The sequence below is a fragment of the Taeniopygia guttata genome, chromosome 4, assembly GCF_048771995.1.
Source record: "Taeniopygia guttata chromosome 4, bTaeGut7.mat, whole genome shotgun sequence".
Classification (NCBI taxonomy): Eukaryota; Metazoa; Chordata; class Aves; order Passeriformes; family Estrildidae; genus Taeniopygia; species Taeniopygia guttata.
In genome coordinates this window covers 51,148,441-51,168,760 of record NC_133028.1, presented here as the reverse complement: position 1 = coordinate 51,168,760, position 20,320 = coordinate 51,148,441, and the positions used below count along the sequence as shown (strand labels likewise).

The 20,320-nt window shown below is 41.1% G+C and overlaps 1 protein-coding gene across 9 annotated transcripts in view; it reads left to right on the top strand.

Annotated features, from left to right (window-relative positions):
• Nucleotides 1-626: 626 nt before the first annotated feature.
• Nucleotides 627-20,320, top strand: part of BMPR1B (bone morphogenetic protein receptor type 1B) — a 230,980-nt gene continuing 211,286 nt past the window's right edge. For all 9 annotated transcript variants that reach the window (XM_072928572.1, XM_072928568.1, XM_072928570.1 and 6 more), the window contains exon 1: nucleotides 627-847. The gene's annotated coding sequence lies outside the window, so the exon portion shown is untranslated. The remainder of the gene's footprint in view (nucleotides 848-20,320) is intronic.

The window sequence follows — 20,320 nt, the reverse complement described above, 5'->3', positions numbered from 1 at the left end:
ACTAAATTGCTAGTGTAACTATCCCTTGAACATTCCCATTTTAAATTTGGGTTTTCCCCATCATAACGTGTTATAATGGACAAAATTGTGCTTGTAAACTTCTAATGTGATAAGTTAAGCTGCTGATGTGTTATTTCCTTTTATCAAGCATAGAAAAGAGGGAAGCAGTAATAATATAGTACAGAAGTTTAAAAGCCTGGGCTGTAAGGTAGCACGGGATGGTACTCGCCTGCCTGTGGGATGTAGTACAACTTGCAGCAGAAGTCTCCACATCGGGGCTGTGGTGCTGCCTACACTTAGTAATAAATTATTGCTGACACTCTAAACGCTATGCAACGTATCGGCGATTCATCTTTCAATCGCCGGTTCCCACGCTGTCCGCTTTATCTCGATTGCTAATTTCATCCTGGCAGTAAATTGCTTCTCTTCTCTTAAATCTCCCCGTCCCGGCAGCCAAGCGCGGGGCCCTTGGGGGGTGTGTGGGGGGACGGGGCGGCTGAGACCCGGGCTGGCGATGAATGGACAGGGCAGCCTGCCCGTGCCGCCCCGGGGCTCCGCAGCCCCCCGGCAGCGACCGGGGAGCGGCGGCCGCGGGGGGCAGGAGGAGGAGGAGGAGAAGGCGGCGAATCCTGGTCCGGCTGGCCGGGTGTGCGAGCACTAGTGGGAGCTGGAGAGGGCGAGAGGAGGGGAGGAAGCCCCAAGCCACCCCGATCCCGAGCAGAGCGGCTGCGAGCCGGGCGGGAAGGGGGTGTGCGCGGGAGGCAGCGCCAGCAGAGGACGAGGGAGCCCGGGCAGAGGAGGCAGCAGCCCCGGCAGAGGAGACAGCCCCGCGGAGCCTTCGCAGGCGGTGAGGACGGAGAGGAGCCGGAGCCGGCCGGGGAACGGGTGCTGCGGCGCGGAGATGCTGCGGCGGGGCGGGCGGCCCGGGGTGCAGGGGGGTCCCGGGGGTGCCGGGCCTGCGAGCCCCGGGGGTCCCGAGTGCTGCGGGGGCAGCGCCCCGAAGGCGCCCGGCGCTTTCCATCCCCGCCGGGCGCTTGGGAGCCGCGGCTGCCCGGCCCCCGCCCCGTCCCGTCCCGTGCGGGGCTCGGAGCGCTCGCTCCGGGCTGCCCCGAGCTTCACTGCGGTGAAGCGTGTGAGGGGCCTCAGCCCGCTTGGGACCGGGCTGCCGGACCTGCTCTCTTCGGGCACACGCTGCGCCCGGCTTGATACGAGCTCGTTACGCTCGCACGTCAGAAACTGGCGGTCCGCAGCGCTCCCGAAATGAACTTTTAAATCCAAACGCCGGTTTGTTAAGGTACAGCTTGTTTGGTAACTGACGGCGGTGGAGGGCCCTGTGAATCTCTGGGAAGCGGGACTCTCTCGCGCTGCAGTACGGTATTGTTAACTCAGACTTTGTCGCTTGTCATGGACTGACGTGAACTCTGGTTTACCGGCCGGATTATGGCAGTCGATGTCTTCGGTGGTGATATTCAGAAACACAGCGTTAAACCACTCGGTTTAAGGACCTGCTGAATGCAAATGACAGAAAGTGTCACTGTTTCAGAGTCTCTTGTAGATAAAACCAGAGGTCTGCTAAGCGTCCTGGGTCTGACGGTGCAAAAAGCAGTGCCTGAGGGAGAGTAAAAATAAGATAGGCATGTAAGGATAATTTGCCAGAAGGCTCTCTCAGCATGCAATAATTTGCAGCTTGGATGCTTTCTAAGGGAGAGCTGGTGTCTTCACGGCACCATGAGCTTTCCTTTCCATGAGCTGCTCTGAGTGCCCCTTGACGCTGCGTAAACTTTTAACAATGTGCTGTGTGAAGGAAGTTCACAGCTTTAACTTTACACTGTGTCAAACCCCATAGCATTTTATTCTGAACCTTTGACAGTACCTATGTCTTGACAGAGTTAGTGCAGAACTGGTCTCTGTTCCTCTCTGTCCCATTCACACTTATATACTTCCAGAGCATTCTCTGTTGTCTCCTTTTTAGGCCAAAATGCTCTCTTCTATCTTGCTTCAAGTGTAGCTGAAGAGGAGGGAAATGAGCAGAGCCATAGTTATTTTCTGAGAATGGACCATTTTGAATGACAGGCATACTAAAGTTAGGATGTTGAAAGCTACAGTCTCTGTGAGTAACTCATTGAAGCAGTGTGCATTAGTGTGACAGAATGGCTACCATGTGATTGCCTACAGAGGACAAAATCTCTGACTGATGGCCAGCATGACTTTACAGCACCAAGTATTTCTCCTCTTTTGTGGCAGAGGCTGCATGTGCAGGGAGTGAGTTTCTTTCAGAGGTTTTTGAAAGCAAGCAAAAACCCAACCAGCATTTTACTATTAGAATGATATGATGGATTCATAATGTGTTTGTAAGAAGACTCTCTGGTTTTTGTGTTGAAATGTTGCATTGTTAGGAAACACTTTTGCAGTTGTTTCAAAATAAGAAATCCATCACAGTAAATACGACCTAAGGACCTTGACTCTCTTCCCACAACCTACTGCTCTGCTTGGCTTCAGCTAAGCTACCCTTGGTTGACACTTGTGCAATTGGAGAAAAGAAACCCCTCAGGCCTTTGGGACAGCTGTATCTGTACTTATCTGTGTGTGTAATCCTGGCTTATAGCAGTCCTTCCTGTGGGTCAGTATGCTGAATGATCTGGCTTCAAGTTGGCTCTTAAATACATACTTCATTTTAAGGATTTGTGGGGGGTCCATTTTAATTGGTGCACTTGTTTAATTAAAGTGAAGCATGTTCTGGGGCCTTTGCTGCAGCAAGACCGGAGCATTCATCTCTTGACAGAATCAAACCCTCAAGTTTTGAAACTGCCTTTGAAAGATCTTTGGTTGGTGATGATGTAAACTGACAGATTTACAAAGGCTGTTCCCAGCATCTAGTCTTTCTTGCCTGTTTCCGTCATTCTTCCCTGTGTATTGTAGGAATACAAAACTAGACTTTCAATAAGTAAGACAAAATATTTGTTTCCAGGTGGAAGGAAACAATGAGAGGAAGTCTGATGCTCAGGTGGGAAATGATGGGTTACTACTCCCAAGAAAAAAGATGAACTTTTTTTTAGGAGAAGGCTTGTGAGCTGCTCTGTGTCTGAACCACTGATTGCTGGATGCTGACTACAAAGTGCTTGTCCAGACTGTAAATCCTGTGGGGAGGGGGCTGCTTTGCTTTGTCTTACAATTGTGATACTTAATGCAGTGTGCTGGGGAGAGTGAAGAGCTGCCTCTGGGTCCAGCCTGTGCTGCTGCTGACAACAGCAATTCTAAGTTTACAGCTTTCAAACAGAATATGGGCCAAGCCAGAAAAGTCTCCAAAAACTTGTAATAGGGATTTTCTACCAATCTTAGAGTAATTGCAAGGATAGGATAGTATATAAACCAACATGGTTATCTTGGTTGTCATTATTCTAACTTACAAAGTTGGTGAGGGTTTAGAGAAGTATTAGAAGTGACTCCTACATGTCTGTGCTGTAAATATGGCAAATATAGAACAGAAACAAATTAGTAAGATCTATTCGTGCCATAAAGCAAACTATAAAATGTATCTTAGACATATTACCATTCAGATTTCTGTTCCTTTTCAGAAGATATGAACTATTTTTAAATTGTCTCAAACAAACTGAGAATCTTGCTGCTGATAGGCAAAATTTGGAGGAAACTGATTTGAAAACACTGCAGTTTAGTCTAAGGTTCACATGTCAAGCTTTTTTTTTTTTTTTCTTAGTGCGTGTTTCAGATTGGGCTTCATTCTGGTGAGCTCTTTCCTCTTGCTGTTTTGTATTTGGTTGAGGTAGCAAAAATGTAATGAGGGTTATAGGATAAGTTTTGAAAAAGTCTTGAAATTGTAACATTCTGATGGTATCTATGAATTGCATTGTGCTATATTTCAATAACCTTGTTCTTTTGAGTACCTTAAAGGACAAAATATTTATCTATGACAGCATCTGGAAGTGCTGGACTCCGTTGTAATAAGGAAATGATTTTGAGGTAACTAAAATACCTTATAATGTAGTGTTTGATTACATTATACCAGGTTTTTACATGTGTCACATTACTGAGCTTACTTTTCTCAGTTTGAAATGTCAACACCTCATCAAGCTGTAAAAAAAATTCCTATGTGATCAATTATTCTTTATGATCAGCCCATGCCAGAGTGTGCATGCACACCCAGGTGTGAGCGCTTGCACAGTGTACACAGAGAGGAGCATGTCTGTGTCTCTGGTAATACAGGCAGCATGTTCTAACTGCTGTCATGCACAGACTGTCATGTAATTGCACTGTCATGCAATGCTGTGTTGCAGGATTGTGATGAGCAGCCAAACCCAGAGGAATCTCTTCCCTTTGGCACTGTGTCTCACGGCTGGGCTCCCCAGTTTGTCGCTGCTCTGGTGTTTCTCTCACAGGATCATTCACAAGGGCTGTATGCTCAGCCCAGATGCCTGCTTTGCTGCTGCTTGTCACAGTGAATATCTCTTAGGCCTCCAAGCTTATGTCAGATTTGGTTATAATTGGCCAACAGACTCAGAACTTACTAGAGAGGGTCTGGCAGACGTGTTTATCCACAGATAAGCAAGTCTAAACATTGCCTTGGGAAAGTAGGCTGAAGGAGTTATTTTCTTTGGAGTCAGGATGCAAAGCAAGTTCTCATCTGGTGGTACAATGGCCAGCAGGGAGGGCATTTGCATGGAAGTCATGGTCACAATTCCGAGCCTTACATGATGGGTATTTTGGAATCATCTGTGGCAGCTTGCAGGACTGCAGATACAGGTCCAACAGAGTCTGCAAACTCTAAATGTAGTGAACAGGCTGGAGCAGCAATGTGAGAGCACTGGAGAGCATAGGTTCACCCTTCATGTGTTCCAGAAAGCTTTTCCAACAGTGAATGAATTTTAGTATGCAGAGACATGAATGACACAGGTCTCAGGAAGTTTCTTCCCCTGAAACTGACTGTGTTACACATTAAAATTAATTCAGTGCTGAAGTCAAAATGCATTGCTACAAACCTCGACTCTGTGATGCCATTAAACAAAAGATTGCAGTTTTGCAGATGAGGATGAATAAAGGCACATAATCAAAAATGTTCATTCTTTAAAGCTACCACTTATTTCCTTAACATAAAAATAACTGTTGCTGTTTTGCTGACACAAAAAGAAATATTCTTTGGTGTTCAGAAAAAATTCACATCTAAAGCCTAAAATACAAAACAGATTGTATATAAGACATATTTGTAAAGTAGCCACTTACAAGTTTTTAAAAGGTTAAGTAACTCAAGACCTATTCCCTCAAGCTACAAACGTATTTGTTCATGCATAACTTCACTAAGGAATACTTATGTGAATAAAATTACACACTTATAGGTTGTAAAATGAAGACTGTAATTAGCTCTAGGTTAATTCCCCTGCTTCCTAATTAAAAACACACAGGTCAATTAAGGATCAAAGGAGATGTTACCTTTGTGATTATCTTCCTTGGCAGAAGTAGCTGTTCTGATAAATATTTCAATTTCACTATAATCTGACCTTTTGTCCAATTTGCTTTCCCTTATCCTTGCCAATTTTGGCCGAGAAAAAAGTGTTGTATTTAAAACAGACCATGAAAAGGCAAAATGCTGAATCTCATAGTTTTCATAGTTTGGGCAGGTATGTCTTTTAGGGGAAAAAAAACCCTGATGGGTGAAAGAGTATGATTATTTCCCTGGAATTGATAATGTGTACATGAGCTGGATCTGGCCACTTTGTTTATTTGTCTCTGCTAAGTACACAAATACAGCTTTATTTGTAACTAGATAGAAAAATACAGTTTCCTTCATGTGTGTGACGATTTATCTCTTCCCCAACAAAGTAGTGATGGAATGGCATGCAGAGGTGTGCATCTAGAGTACAGGTCAGAGGGGATCCCCATACCTACATGCTAAATCTTTGCCTGTCAGATTTGCTTCAGAGCCCATTGAATTTAGGCTCTGTAAGCATGTGAGAAGATTTGGACACAGCAAAAAAATACTTGCTTCTGTGCCAGATGTATTGCAAAATCAGGACAGTGTAATGGAGATAAGGTTAATTAGCTATTTGCATTTGCTGCTGAAGTTGGATGAATAGGGCTTTTTTCCCTAACAGGGAATTTCTCTTCAGGCATAACTATCTGGTAGTTTGTTAAACTGAGTAGAGCAAGACTTTTATAGCCTGCAGAAATACAATTAAGTGTGTGCAGCAATCATAGACTTCTTTTATTCATAGGCAAGTCTTGCAGGGTCTTGTCCTACCAGAAAATCAAAGCGGAAGAACCGTTCAAGCTGAGGAGGGTTGTGCTGCTTCAAAGACATGCCATAGGATGGGTCCTTGTCATCTCTGTATCCCTGCTTCAGTCCAATGGGGTGCAGTAACAGGTAGTTGTTTTAAAGTGCTTTGAGACCCTGGATCAAGAATGAGCTCAAGTCCAAGCTGCTGCTGTTGATGGACAGGATAAAACTAAGGTTATTTGGGAGATTGTTTCTCTTTCATAGTTTAAAATATTAATGCAAATTGTCTTTTTCCTTTATTCACAAGCATTCCTGGGTAGGCATTCAGGGCTACTGCATTCAGTTCCTTGCAACTATTATGAAATCGAAACTTTGAATCTGAGTTGTGCTTAGAATTTAAAATACTGGTATGATTTCTGTCTGAATGATGGTAAGAAGGGCTTTGTCTTAAGATTGCCTCTGTGATTTCTGCATGCAGACTACAGTCTGTTGAGCTTGGTGGTTTTCACAGGACACCCATCACTCTCACGTGAAGTGAATTTCTAATGGTAGGAAACATTCACAGGATCATAGAACCCTGGTCATCACTAGTCACTGGCCTCCAGCTGGATTTAACCACCTTCACCACCATTTCACAGTGCTCTCCCAGAGACAGCTCATGGTGTGGATGTGTGCATTCCTCACTGGGCAGAAAACTGGTTGGACAACTGAGCCTTTTCCCTTATCCCAATAGAGTAACTTAGTCTTTCTTTCCACAAGTATTAATCTTCTTTTTTGAGTTAGTCTTGCTGCAGACATCATCGCTTTATTAGAGTGAAAAAGCAGCACCAGCATTTTCCTCCAGAATTGTGGTATTAATTGGAAGTGGATGGTAAACCTTGTGGGTCTTTCTTGGGGTTAAATATTCTTGTAAGGCATGTGAGTTCTGTTTGTGAGCAGCAATGGCATCACAGAGCTATACATCTGTATTTCGTGGAAGAAACAGGTTTGTGCTTTTCCTGACAGCTGTCACAGCAGCAGGTAGGTTCATATTTGTGCCTTTGAAGAGGAGGAGGATCATATTTTAAACCTGAAGCTAATTAACTTTTCTCTGATAACCATATATAACAACTGTTTAGGCTTGTCTATATTCCTTGTCTTCCAGAACTAAGTCAGAGCCATGGAAAATACACCCCAAAATAATTGTTTACAATGGGGATTATGCAGTATTGTTGGGCTGTTCAATGTAGTAAGGATGCTGCTGGTTGAGAACATGCAGAAACAAGCAGTTTACTCCAAATAAGAATTAAAATTATGAAGATAACCTTTATAACTTTTTAACCCAGAAATCCATTGCCAGGGAGTAATCAAACTTCTCTATAACTGACTTACGGAATTTCTTAAGGCTGCTTCATCTTGAAAAAAAATCTTCTCACAAGAAACAATGTGATCTCAATGATACATAAACATGCCTATGTTTTGAATGTGTGGTATTTTCTTATGACTTGCTGTTTTTAAGGTTTTGCAGAAAAAACTTTAATTGAAAATTAGTTTAATTGAAGACTAACACAACCCCAAAACCAAGGCAATAGAAACAATAGTTTCTAATCCTCTGGATTTTAAACTTTATTCTTATTTTATAATGCTTGAATTGTGAGCTGTTATATTTTGTGTGTACAAAATACCATAATTTTTACTGAACCTGGTGCTTAGTTTGTGTATAAATGTTTTTCTAGCTTTCTGCAGAAAATAAGATTTCTGCACAGTTTGTGTAGGCACAGTAGTGGTAACTGGGAGTGGGGCTGTGGCCAGCCTCATCCCCAGTGGGCTACAGCTGTGAGAAGCAGGTGAGCAGCACTGACAGCAATGAGCCATGGAGTGCCCAGGGGCACTGACCATCACCAGAGGGAGCAGAGGGCACACAGGTGCCAGGCAGGAACAGGAGGGTATAACAGGTTGGGCTGCAGAACAAGGAGGGCAGATGCTTGCAGCCTTCTGCAGTGGTGTGGTGTAACTCTCTATGGGTTGGAGCTTTCTGAAGTTGTATGGTGATACTCTGTGCATTGTGACCGTCTCAACTGCAATGCGTTCTATGACAAGTTTGTGCATAACTCAATTTTTCTGATTCACCTTGCCATTTCAGACGTGGTGGCTTGGAATTGTGTGAACAAATGAGAACCTGTCAAAAGGGTTTGATCTATTTTATCCTATCCTTCTGCTCTCAAATGATGCATATATATTTGAAATTATTAATCCCAATGTAATTTCTTTCCTTAGCAGTGTTTCAGCTGTTTAGATGAACCATTCTTGGCATTTCTTCTCTCTTACTGCAAATTTCATGAAAACTAAAACACTGTGACTCTACTTGTGTGGATTGATATATTCTCACAGGTTCAATCATTGATGCTAAATCCTTTTAGAAGTTGGTGGGGGCTTTGCATGCAGACAGGAGTTGTCTTACATGTATTTAAATGCCTTTTGAAATGTTTGATTGGAATTTTTTTATCATACTTAAATGCTGGACTTGGCTTGAGGTGAAAAGTAAACTGTAAGTACTCTGATGGATGAAAAGTAGTGCTGTGAAGGATAAACTAATGGCATGAAAGCTGAGCTAGGCTTTTAGAAGTGTTTTGCCATAAAATTAAGGCTCTAAATGGGCAGTTGCTTTGGGAATAGTTGGAGCATTTGAGAAGCTGCTGTGCCTAGCTCCTCTTTTTATTCTTCCTGCTGAAAGATAGGGTCCTCAGCACTCTCAGCAGGTGGGATTGTGCCTGGTCTGCATCAGTGCAAAGGCACCTGCCTTGTTTTGTCTCTTGCTCCAGCTGTGAGGTGACATAACCTCACTCCCTGTCCTCAAGCAACCTGAGGTAATCCTCTGGTGAAGTGTGGATTAGGCTGGCTGACTAGCACAGCTATGAACAATTGAAGATGCTGTCTGCCACAGAAATGAATTCCCTTTCTCTCTGACTCCAGAAAAAGCTACACATGCAAATGGTGCCTAAGATATGTCCACGGCTAGAGATTGAGAGGTTTAAAATTTTTTAAATTTTTTTTTTTTTGGTAGGGGCAACTAATAGTTTAAAGAATACTTTTTTTTTTTTTTTTTAATTTGAAAATAGCACAAGGCAGTATCCAGGAGGTAGAATAGAGGAGATCCAGACACAGTCATACCAACAGAGGTCCTGCAAAATTACCTCAGTAGGCTGGTAACAGTGGTACAACATGCAGAACTCAACAGGTGGTGTGTTACTGGTGCTAGGTGCTGAGATCCCCAGTGCACTGAACACATGTAAACTAAACAATTCAGTGCCCTGAAACAAATTCTTAATGTTGTCTGAAGGTACAGATAAAGGTGCGCGCTGTCAGTGTAACCCTGGGGAGAAAAAGCTCAGAAAAGTTCAGGACTCCTCCTGCTTCTGGTTCTCATATTGGCCAAGGACAGAAGGGATGGGCTACTTCAGGCTGCAGCTGTCTGTATGTTCCACTAATGGTTGGAGATAATAGTGAGCACTGGCCATGGTTATAATAAAATCCTTGAAGGATGTGCACAGCAGTTCCTGTGTTCATTCCTGGTGATATCAATTTTGGTGTTGATTTTTTGCTCTCTAATAGATGTTGATCCAGTTACCTGTTCTCTGTAGGTGTAAGAATGGACTAAGCTGTGGCTTTTCTTTTTTGTGGGGACTGGAAAGTATTACAGGAGAGTTGCCAGCAACTTCAAACTACATCTTAAACAGCATGCAGTCTGTAAGCTGTGTCACCAGATAAGGAGAGGTGGTGGGGAATGAATAATAAATACTTGTCAGGAGTGGAGAAAGATTTTGCACAGAATAACAACTTCTGAATCTCATCATCCTTTCTATTTTTTCTCTAAGTTGAAGCATCAGTCCAATACAGTAATTTCTTTGTGGTATTTCTTTAGTAAAACTCTTACTGAAACTATGTTTTCCAGTCCAATTAAAAAAACATTTGAATAGCTAGTTTGCATATTTTACTGTGATTTTTTGCATTAATACTCCAAGAGAGAAATGGTATTATTTAAATTGAAAGAAATAATAAAAACCAAATCTGTCTTGCAAAATACATTTCTAAATTATTCTATTTAAATATGAGATACTCTTGTTAAAGGTGTTGCAATGACAACTCTTTAATTGACTAGTAAGAATTAAAATAAATGGGCTGCTTGTTTAATGAGTGAAATAATTGATGGAAGCTGTCATACTATTTCTGTAACAAATGGAAGTGTTATTTCAATTTCAGTGACTTTATCTCCCCTTCCTGTGCAATTTCAGTTCTCTTCCAGCTGCTAAGCTCTTTTGTACATTTCCCCAGTTCCTTCTCTCTCTCAGTGATAGTCCTTCCTGAACAAAAGCAACCAGTTTCTGTGCTTGTTGTCAAATAAGCCAGTCTCAAATTTTTCAGCTGCACTCATTCTTTAGAAGATCATCCTTTGTGTACTTTGAAGACTTTTGTTTAGTATTAGCTTAGCAGTATTCATGGCACTTAATGATAATAATTTCCCGTCTGATGATAAATGCCTGTTTATAGCAGCTCTTTTCCAAATCCATTAATTAAGAAAGGTTATTAACAAAGTGATAAATGTAACTTTGAGTTTTGCTTGAATGTACCATATACAAAGAATACAATCCTGTTCATCAGTGAGTACATGACAGATACGCTTTAGAGTGCATAAAAATACTAGGAGCGTATGTCAAACAATAGGATATTCTTCTTCTAGACAATCTTGCTGAAATTGCCTTGCACACTCTTGTTTTTGCAGTGTTGTGGCTTGCCTCCTCCTGTCCTTCCTGGTCCTGACTGAATTCGGTTATCACTGTGGGGAATGCCTCCTAGCTCCTGTTAATGCAGGGCTCACTCAAAGCCAGTCCTCGCACAGGAGGAGTCAGCTGGAATTTATTTTCTTTCTTTTAGCATGGTAGAACTCACAGTGGCATTCACTTGTGTCCATTGTTGAAGGCCAAAGAAATTATATGTAAAAACAATATGCTCTGCTTCTTTCTGAGAAATGCAGAGAAGCCTCATTTCGTTGTAGCAGTCTTCTGGGAGTTGGGAATGGAGATAATCCCCCGTGGCACAGATAACAGTCATGTGGCCTTTATCTCAGTCATTTCCCTTTTCTAATCAAGATTTTGAGGCAGCTCCACTTCCTTTGGATCTGCTTTTGAAAGCAGTATTTGGACTGGATCCCCAGTTGCATCTCTGAATGCTTTTTACTGAGTTTTTCCAATTAGATGCAGATTCTCTGACTACTGTGTTTTGTTGATCAGCTGGCATTTGCAAAGCCAGTGAACTGCACCCATGTAGACTTTCTTCGTTCTTCAAGCCATAACATTTCCTAAGTAGTGTTATCATAGAGGATAGAAACCATTCTGGAAGTGGTTTCCATGGGTGTTATTCTCTGCCTCATCTTTAAAGTTGCTTTGTTTTTTTTTCATAGAGGTTCATCTGATGCTAGAACTGTCCAGGAAACAGGACCTCACAATAGTGAGAATATAAATCATGTTGAGCTCTTAGCTTTCAGAGTTTCTCAAATTCCTGTCTGTCTTGAGGATTGTGACTTTATTTTTTTTCCCCAAGCCCTTACCTTTTCTTCATGTCTAAAAGGATTTAAAATTTCTCTTAAACATCTGGTCATTACATTTTCTTGAGGAAGGTTTGCTCTTAAAATAGCATTTTTTTAAACCATTGTGTACTTTCTGTAGGTGGTCGTCAACATATGCTGGGGCCAGCTGACTGACTGACAAAATTGATGTGTTTATTATTTATTGAATGTATAATAGGGTTTTTTTTCACTCAATTTCTTTTTTTCAAATGAAACTTGGTATTGCTTGGTCATTGTGCAGCCTAGATAACTTCAGACCTTACTTTTTACCTTACCAGATGTGTAATGCTCATGAGTTATAAGGAAGGAATTGCAATAGATGATAGGAAAGGTCTGAAAAGAAAGCAACAGCTGATTTTGTTCAGTTCAAAATGACCCTGCCAAAAGAGGCAAATGATATCACAAGCTGGAAGGTCATTGTTTCTTTATAGACTTTTAAAATACATTTTTATCCAAAAAATACATGGAGAAACTTGAATGATCACTTTAAACTCATGGGAAACAAGCATCCTTAGCTATTCAGAAATCTTCAAAGCTGCTGACAGGAAGGAGATCTGACTTTATCTTAATGGATATGATCAAATACCTCACTGCTACAGTCAGGTATGTGCAATGGTGCATTTTTCAGTGTTCTCTTCTGCTTGACCAAAAGGTCTGGAAATACAGAAATTATAAAAGCTGACTTGGTTATTATACTGACCTTTAGAGTGTGCAGTGTCATTTGACTTGTTATTTTTTATTAATCATCTTTTCCCAGCTATAGTTCTTGTATCATCAGCTATGGAGATGAATCACAATAGAGTCAACAGTGTAAGAAAAATTAGTTAGGTTTTTTTTTTTTTTTTTTTTTTTTAGGATATGTAAATTCCTGTAATTGTGGGTAGTTTCCCATTTTAAAACAAAACAAAATTTAGAGTCTGAATATTCCAGTCACCCTTCCTGTTCATGACCCAGAAATTCTTGCAGTGCATCCTCTTGCCTTCTAACACTTCTCCACAGGTGGATAGGAGATTGTGGATAAAAAAGTTACTATTTTATTATTCCATAGATGCACAATTTTGTTCTTTGAAAATTAGCCCCCTCTTCTGCTTTTTCCTCTTATATCTTGGGATATGTGAAGCTCTATCTTTTTCTGCCCTCATTGAGGATACGAGGAGAAAATGTGGGGGACAAATTTGTGTTTTTAAAGAACATCCATTAACTTCAGACCCTTTTTCTGCTTCTTGTAGCCATTTCTGGTTTGACAGGCACAAATTATTTTTATGATGTGTTTTGAGTACTTCAGGACATAGTTTTGAAACATTAATGTCATCTTTTATTTCATCTGCTATGTAGTCAGCTATTGATCTCCCATTATGGATCCAGTCCTTCAGCCCTTAGGATTCTTTTTGTTACTCTCCAAATTCTCCAATTTTTTTATGTTTCTGTAGTGTCAGGTGCTAGGTTGGTGCTGCTCAGTGGTTGTCAGACTTTCTGACTGTGCTCCAGTATTCAACAGTGTAGCCTATGTACAGGTAGAGCTCACATAGGAAGATGTTTTTGCCTTCTCCACAGAATGCAGTTTGGCTGTGTAAAAGTTTGCTGGTTTTTAGCTGCAAAACCCAGCAGTTTGTGGATTACAGTTAGTTAAGTACAATTTCCATTTATAAAATAATTTCTATTTTCACTGGTTATGCTGTGGTTCTGTAATTTAGCTGTAAAAGTGACATTTAGATCATAATGTTATCAATTTTGTGCATGATTTTAAGTACAATATTGACAGAATTCCTCTCTTTTCTCCTCTATGACATGGTTCAGGATGAGCATTTTAAAACAGTCCGAAAGCGAGGAAATTAGTTAGATATATAAACCAGACCAATTCCATTAGCAATTCTTACTTCATTTTGATAAACTGCTTTTGCATTGCATTCACCAAACACTTACCTGGAATGTAGTAACCTATTCAAATATTTATTTTTGTTTGTTTGTTTTGCTGTAGTATGTTATATACCATTCCCTCTGTATTTCCATGTTGCTGTTGCGACTGGTCATTTTCAGTTAAGGTCACCACATGCATGGAAGGGCTCATCTGCTGCCTCACATCTCTACAATTTTTCCATGGGCAAGGTTTTTTTGCAAGGAGCAGATTCAGGTGGTCCTTTTATGTGCCCGTAGTTCAATGCTCGCTAAATACAGCGAGTTGACACAGATGGCACAATTTTACTCCATTTCACAGAATAGAAGTTGCATTTAATTTAGCTGTATCCATGTCACTGATGTTTCTGGAATGCAAGAAGTGTTTTGGCCAGTTCCCATGGCTCAGGGTGGGTACAGACAGGGATGCTCGCTCAGCCTGGTGGTGGTACTGGCCAAGCTGGCAGCACTCCTTGTGCACTTAGGAATTCCTTGGGAAGGTCTGCAGCAGAAGACAAAGCATACAGCCTTTACTCATTTATGGGCAAGTGGAGCCCATACAGGCAAGGCAGTTTTGTTGCTGTGTAATTTCAGATGTGTTGCCTTGCAGGGTTACTTTCTACTCAGTAACACACTTTTTGTATCCCCCTCTTGCTTCATAGATTCCAACCCTTCTAAAAAAGATGGTTCCTCTAGTGGACTAGCTGTTGCAAGAGGGTTATTGTGGATGTGGAAGCATATCTCAGGCAGCTTGAGCATAGACAGAGCTAATTGTATTCAAATGCTGGCTTTGCTCCCATTCAGTGGACTCCAGCTGTTCCAGTGGATGCTGTTTTTTATCAGTGTGCTGGATTACAGAGTTTCAGTGTTGAGACTACAGATGCTTTTATCTTGTATAAGTTTTCAAAGACTTTTCCTGCTGGCAGTTTACATTGCTCAAGCTATTCTCTTTTATGCTTTCTATATGTAACATACATGACAGCCAATAGGTAGAGAATCATATGTAGCAGCTGGTTATACTCTGTATTTCTTTCAAGATCTTGTGCAAAACTTCAAAGTTTACATCAACTTACAGGAAAAATAACGCCTGAGTATCAAAGGGAGAAATGAGCAGAGTACTCAATAAATGTTGGTGCTGGTCTGAGTGCCTCCATGTAGCTTTGAACACAGCTTTTTATTTTTTTAGAACGTGCCCTGGTATTTACATTACCTTTCTCTGCTTTTACTATTTTTCAGAGTTCATTTATGAACGGCCTTTCATCTACTGTAGGAAACTAAGATGTTTTTATGATGTCATTGGGTTCTCATTAGTCAAACTTGCTTGATTTTTAATAGCTCCATAATTTCATTTGGCAAGCCAAAACTTTATCCTACCACCCCTTTACCTTTCTCTCTGTTTGCAAAGCCCAGGAAGAATCTTTGTCTGAACATTATGCTTCAAAGCAAAACAAGAAACCCATAGACAAAATCATTGAACTCCCACCTGCAAGGTTGATCGGAATGGCTGAGCAGTGTGTGTGTAATGTTCTTGGAGAGTCCTTGGCTCACTCAGCATTGCAAGCCCCCCCACAAGACCAGAGCAGCCAGGTGAAAGCAGCCACAGGCTCAGTGTGTGGATGAGTCAGAGCTCCACTCCTGGGTGGTTTGAGAAGACCGGTGAAGAATATTTGGCTAAAATAAAAATAACATCTTCTGGTTTAAGGGCTACAAAGGAGAGCAACTTTGGAAATAATTACAATGATTTACGAGCTATTAATTAATGTGGTTCACCCATGAATTTGGGAATTAGCACTCCTCTGAAGTCTAAAGAAATTAAGTGAGTTGTAATTCACTTGAAGACAGGTTACTAAGCATAATAGTTTAGCTAGAAGCTAAGACTCTCCCACTTTAACTGCCAGTTAAGTCCTTTTTTATTATATTTCTTAGTAGGTTTTCTAATAGCCCATTCTGACAGGGAAAACTGTGTCTGGTTTGTCCACTTGATTTTCTTCTTTCTGTGTCGTGCACTGGCTATGAACCCCAGTTAACTTTAATTCTCTAGCACTCCTCCCTAGTCAGTGCTGGGTAATGGACCCTCCTGAAGACAGTTCTGTTTGTTTTGTCCTAACATTAAGGTGTTTTAAGCCAGAGCAATGAATACTTGGAAGCCCAGGGTCCTTTTTTTTGGTGTATCAAAATAATACCAGGGCTTGTAGATGAACATATATAGGAGATAAATTACACCTCCTTAGAAGGAAATATTTATTTGAGCAAAGACTGTCAGTCCACTTTACTTTGTTGTTGTCATTATTATTATTATTATGGAATGGTTTGAGACAGCAGAGATAAAAATATTCCTTTTTAAATGTTTATAGACCCCAACATAAAAATAAGCTTTTGAGATTAATTTCTTCTTCTCTTCCTACTTAGAAGCTCACTGCTCCAGCAGAAGCTACCTAGGGGAGGGGGCTCTCTGTGCTCTGGGCCGCTGTCTGAGCCTCTCCTGGCAGCAGATCAATGAGACATCCTGAGACACTTTCCAGTTCTGTGCCTTTTCATCTCTTACATAATTCCTTATGTAGAGGTAGCAAGTTTCTTCTTCTGAAGGCTGAATGCCTTCTTTCTCTTTCCCCTGTAGGGAGGGTGTTTTCTGATGGTTTTTGTGGAGTTGCGAGGACATTTGTTTTCAATTCCAATCTGGACGTTATCACAATTGCTTCATACACAAGGCTTGAAGCTGCCCTTAGCAGATATGCTGCTTTTTCCTCTCTGCTATTCGTGCCTTCCTGCTGTGGCATGCTGGTAGACAACAATCAAATGCCCTCTTAGGCTTTCTTTACTGAAGTATGTTACCCAGGACAGGCAAGGCCAGTGTCCTTGCTTCCTGGAATATGTAACTGCAGCAAGGCACTAAGTGGGGAGATTTGTAGTGACACTGAGTTGTTGGTAAACCCCAACTGGCAACTCGGCCTCACACAGTCACCCACTCACCAAAGTGGGAGAAATTGGAAGGGCAAAAGGGAGAAAACATGTGTTGACGTAAAGGCAGTTTATTAGATAAAGGAAAAACTGCACTGCCAAGCAAGGAACTAGTGCATTGTGTCCTGTGGGCAGGTGGGTGTTCTGCCATGTCCAGGAATTCAGGGCTTCGTCACATGTAACAGGAAGAACAAATGCCATCACTCCAAACATCCCCTTTTCCTTCTTCTTTCCACACCTTTTACTGCTGCCCATGATGCTGTATGGTATGGAATATCCATTGGGGTTAACTATCCCAGCTGTGTCCCTTACCAGCCTTTTCTGTAGCACCATCCTGCTCAGTGGCAGGACAGTGTGAGGAGCAGAAAAGGATTTGACACCAGTAACATCTGTTCAGCAACAGTGAAATCACCTCTCTGTTACCAATGCTCTTTTTACCACAAATCCAACTCACAGCATCACATGAGGAACTGCGTAGTCTGTCACAGCCAGTATATGTTTTTTCATGAGTAGGGTGGGAATATGAACTGGGCAGATGAGGAGCTAGTGTAGATAACAACAAGGACTTGCAAAATAAAAATGTGATCTATTTTTCAAAGGCTAGTGTCCTCAGTACAGAGCCAAATCAGATTATTTCTAGAGTGATGTGCTTTCTCTTTTGCCTTTCCCCCCCCTGCCCAGGGAGGTTAATTGCCCTGTTTGTATGTATGTCCACATTATTGAAATTCCAGTGTTAGCAGTATCAGGCTGGTGTTACGTGGTGTGGCAGTGACCCCTGACCATTGGGGTGGCTGTAGTGACGTTTTACAGTGCCAGCTTTTCCCCCCTGGTCAGTCAGTATTCTCCTGTAATTATAATCAGGAGCATGGGTCAGGAACACCTTTCTTGAGATAAGGAGCCTCCTATGCTTGATGCTACTGAGGACAAATAAATGGTACAACCTCTAAATACTTTAAAAGATTCATCCTGTTAATTTGTTATAAGTTGCTTGCATCTAGGCAATCCATTTGTCTCAGGAGTTTCAGAATTCTGGACACCTGACTTGTCAGACCATGCATTTGCTTCCCCTTTGGAACCCTTAGCTCCAGACTTTTGAGCATCCCTAAACAGGCTGTAAGTAAAAAATAGACTAACTGCAACGGAACTGCATGATTTGTGGTATCAAATCACATAATCAACAACAGGTCAGATTGAAAGGCACCACAATGTGTCATCTGCTCTGACCTGCCTACTCAGGGAGGATCATCCTAGAGCACATGGCACAGGATTGCATCCAGATGATTCCTGAATATCTCCAGTCAGGGAAACTCTAAAACCTTGCTGGGCACTCTGTTCCAGTGCTCTGTCACTGATGTTTAAAAACTCCAAATCCTTCTCAGTGCTCCTACCAAAAAAAGGTATTAAAATGTTATGGACTACTTTTGGGCAAGTTGGTGGTGGGGGAGGATTCTTTCCCATGTTTTGCTTTGCAGCCTTCTCTCCTGTATTGCTGGAGCAGAGGGGATGCCCAGGTAGGCATCTTCCACTTGGAAAGTAAATGGGGGAGAGGCACAGGAAGAGAGCCAGGCATGGATTGGTTAAAAAAGGTGGGGGGAATAGTGTTGTGGGTTTTGTAGTAGTGTGGTAGTCTCAACTCGTAATTCTGGTGTTGTGCACATTTAGTTACAAGGACTGAGAAGCCTCTCACAGAGAAGTGGTGGGTGGAGAGGGACTTCAGGAAAAAGCTGAGATGCAGTTTTTCTTTTCCCACAATTTAAGTGGTTTTTTTTTTTACCTTCATATGGCCTTACATTCTTTTTCACCATCATTTTTTATTCCCTTCCAGTACATAATTTTATAGATTAAATAATAAGATTCTGGTGAAGCATCTTCCATCATATTTTCCTGTAGTGAAGTTTAGCAGGAATTATCCTGTAGTGAAGTAAAAACTGAAATGAATGGCAGCAACTGTGTCTGAGCCCAGCCTTGATTCACCATACCTGCTGTTACCCCAGTGAATGCATTATTCATAATTTACATGATACTTTCCTGAAGGCAATATACTTGAAAGCAATGTGTGTAATATAATGTGTCATTATTCCAGAACTCTGAAAATGTCCTTTTATAATTCTCCTTAGCAGTACAGTTTATGTGATGTGGAAACTATTTTTTGACACGTGTGCCTAAGCAGTGAGCTCTTTGTTAGATCCAATTAGAATTTCTCCCTTGATAGAGTGTGAGGCTCTAAAGCACTGTTATGCTTGGCCATGGACAAAATTAATCCAGTCAGCTGGGACTCCCTGCATCAACCTTCTGCCATCTCATGGTATGGAACCACTGATATGTGCTTTTCACATTTAGCAAATCCAAGATTCAGTGCAAGAGGCAACAGACACACCACTTTTCTGGCACAGCAAATGGCGTGTCAGCACATTTAAAAATTATTACATGAATATGAGCTACTGTACAATAACACTTTTTCCCACAGAGTGGTGAAACTCCTCTCCCACTTGTGAAGAGGGTTTCTCATTTATCTTTTCTTGATTATTTTTTTTTTTGCAAGTGTGATGAACATGTTATAGATGCTTTGCTCATGGAAATAGATAAATAGCATTTAAGAAAATCTGATCAGTTTTCTGATACTTCTGCACTACTTTGCTTGTTTTAGCAAGTGTTTGGGTTAGCTAAATGCTACAAAGGATTATTTAAGAAACATAGCTTTAGGTTGTGTGTTAAGCACATCAATTTCAAGTGTTACGGATTGTTTTTTCCCCATGTAGTTCCTATACTAAAATCTGTGAATGGAGAGATAGTTGCAGTTGCTGCTTTGCTAATGCAAGACTGGTGAAGGTGATTTAAGTCTAATCCAAATCTACAGTTCTTCCTGAGAGCTTGTACAAAGGCCAGAATTGTTTTGAGTGGTTTTGATCCACAGAAATCTTAGTGAGCATTGAAATGACTCATCAGTTTATTGTGACATCGAAATGCTTTTAAACAGAACCTCTGTTTTTCCTGAGTAACTGTGCTCTTCAAGCATTGCAAATCCACATTCCTCTGTGGCTGGAAGTGATGTGCTGCTTTTGGTGTTCTACTCAGCCTGACTCTTGGTGTTCTTGACATATTTCTTCATGTATGAACAGTTGCAGTTACTCTTCAGGTTTCCATTTTTTAAAGTTAAGTAAGGATGGTAATATCTTAGGAAAAGGACATAACACATTTTAATTACCTAGGTGTAAAGTACAATGTATTGCAAATATTAGCTTAGTTTTAAGCGAGAATTTGAGGGCTAGCAAATCTTAAGTTAGCTCTGCAGCCACAGAGTGATACAACCAAATTGTATCATGGATGTATTTTGCATTTATCTGGAGGAATTCAGTGGCAGAACAAGTTTTAGATTGCCCTGAAAAGAGTAATCAGTAGTTGACTAAGAGATTTACTAATTAACAAATATTTCTGAGTGTAACTGGTATATGCAGGTTGGAATTGTGCAACTGATCAAGCAGATGCTAATTTATATATCATAGGTTGTGCTTTTTTGTGCATGTTATTTCTCAAGATTAATTAATTTCACAGTGCTGTGAAAAATGTCCCTTTAAAATTTTACAAAACCTTTATGGTAACTTATTTCTTTGAAATTATAAAAGATAGTTTCTTTTACTGTC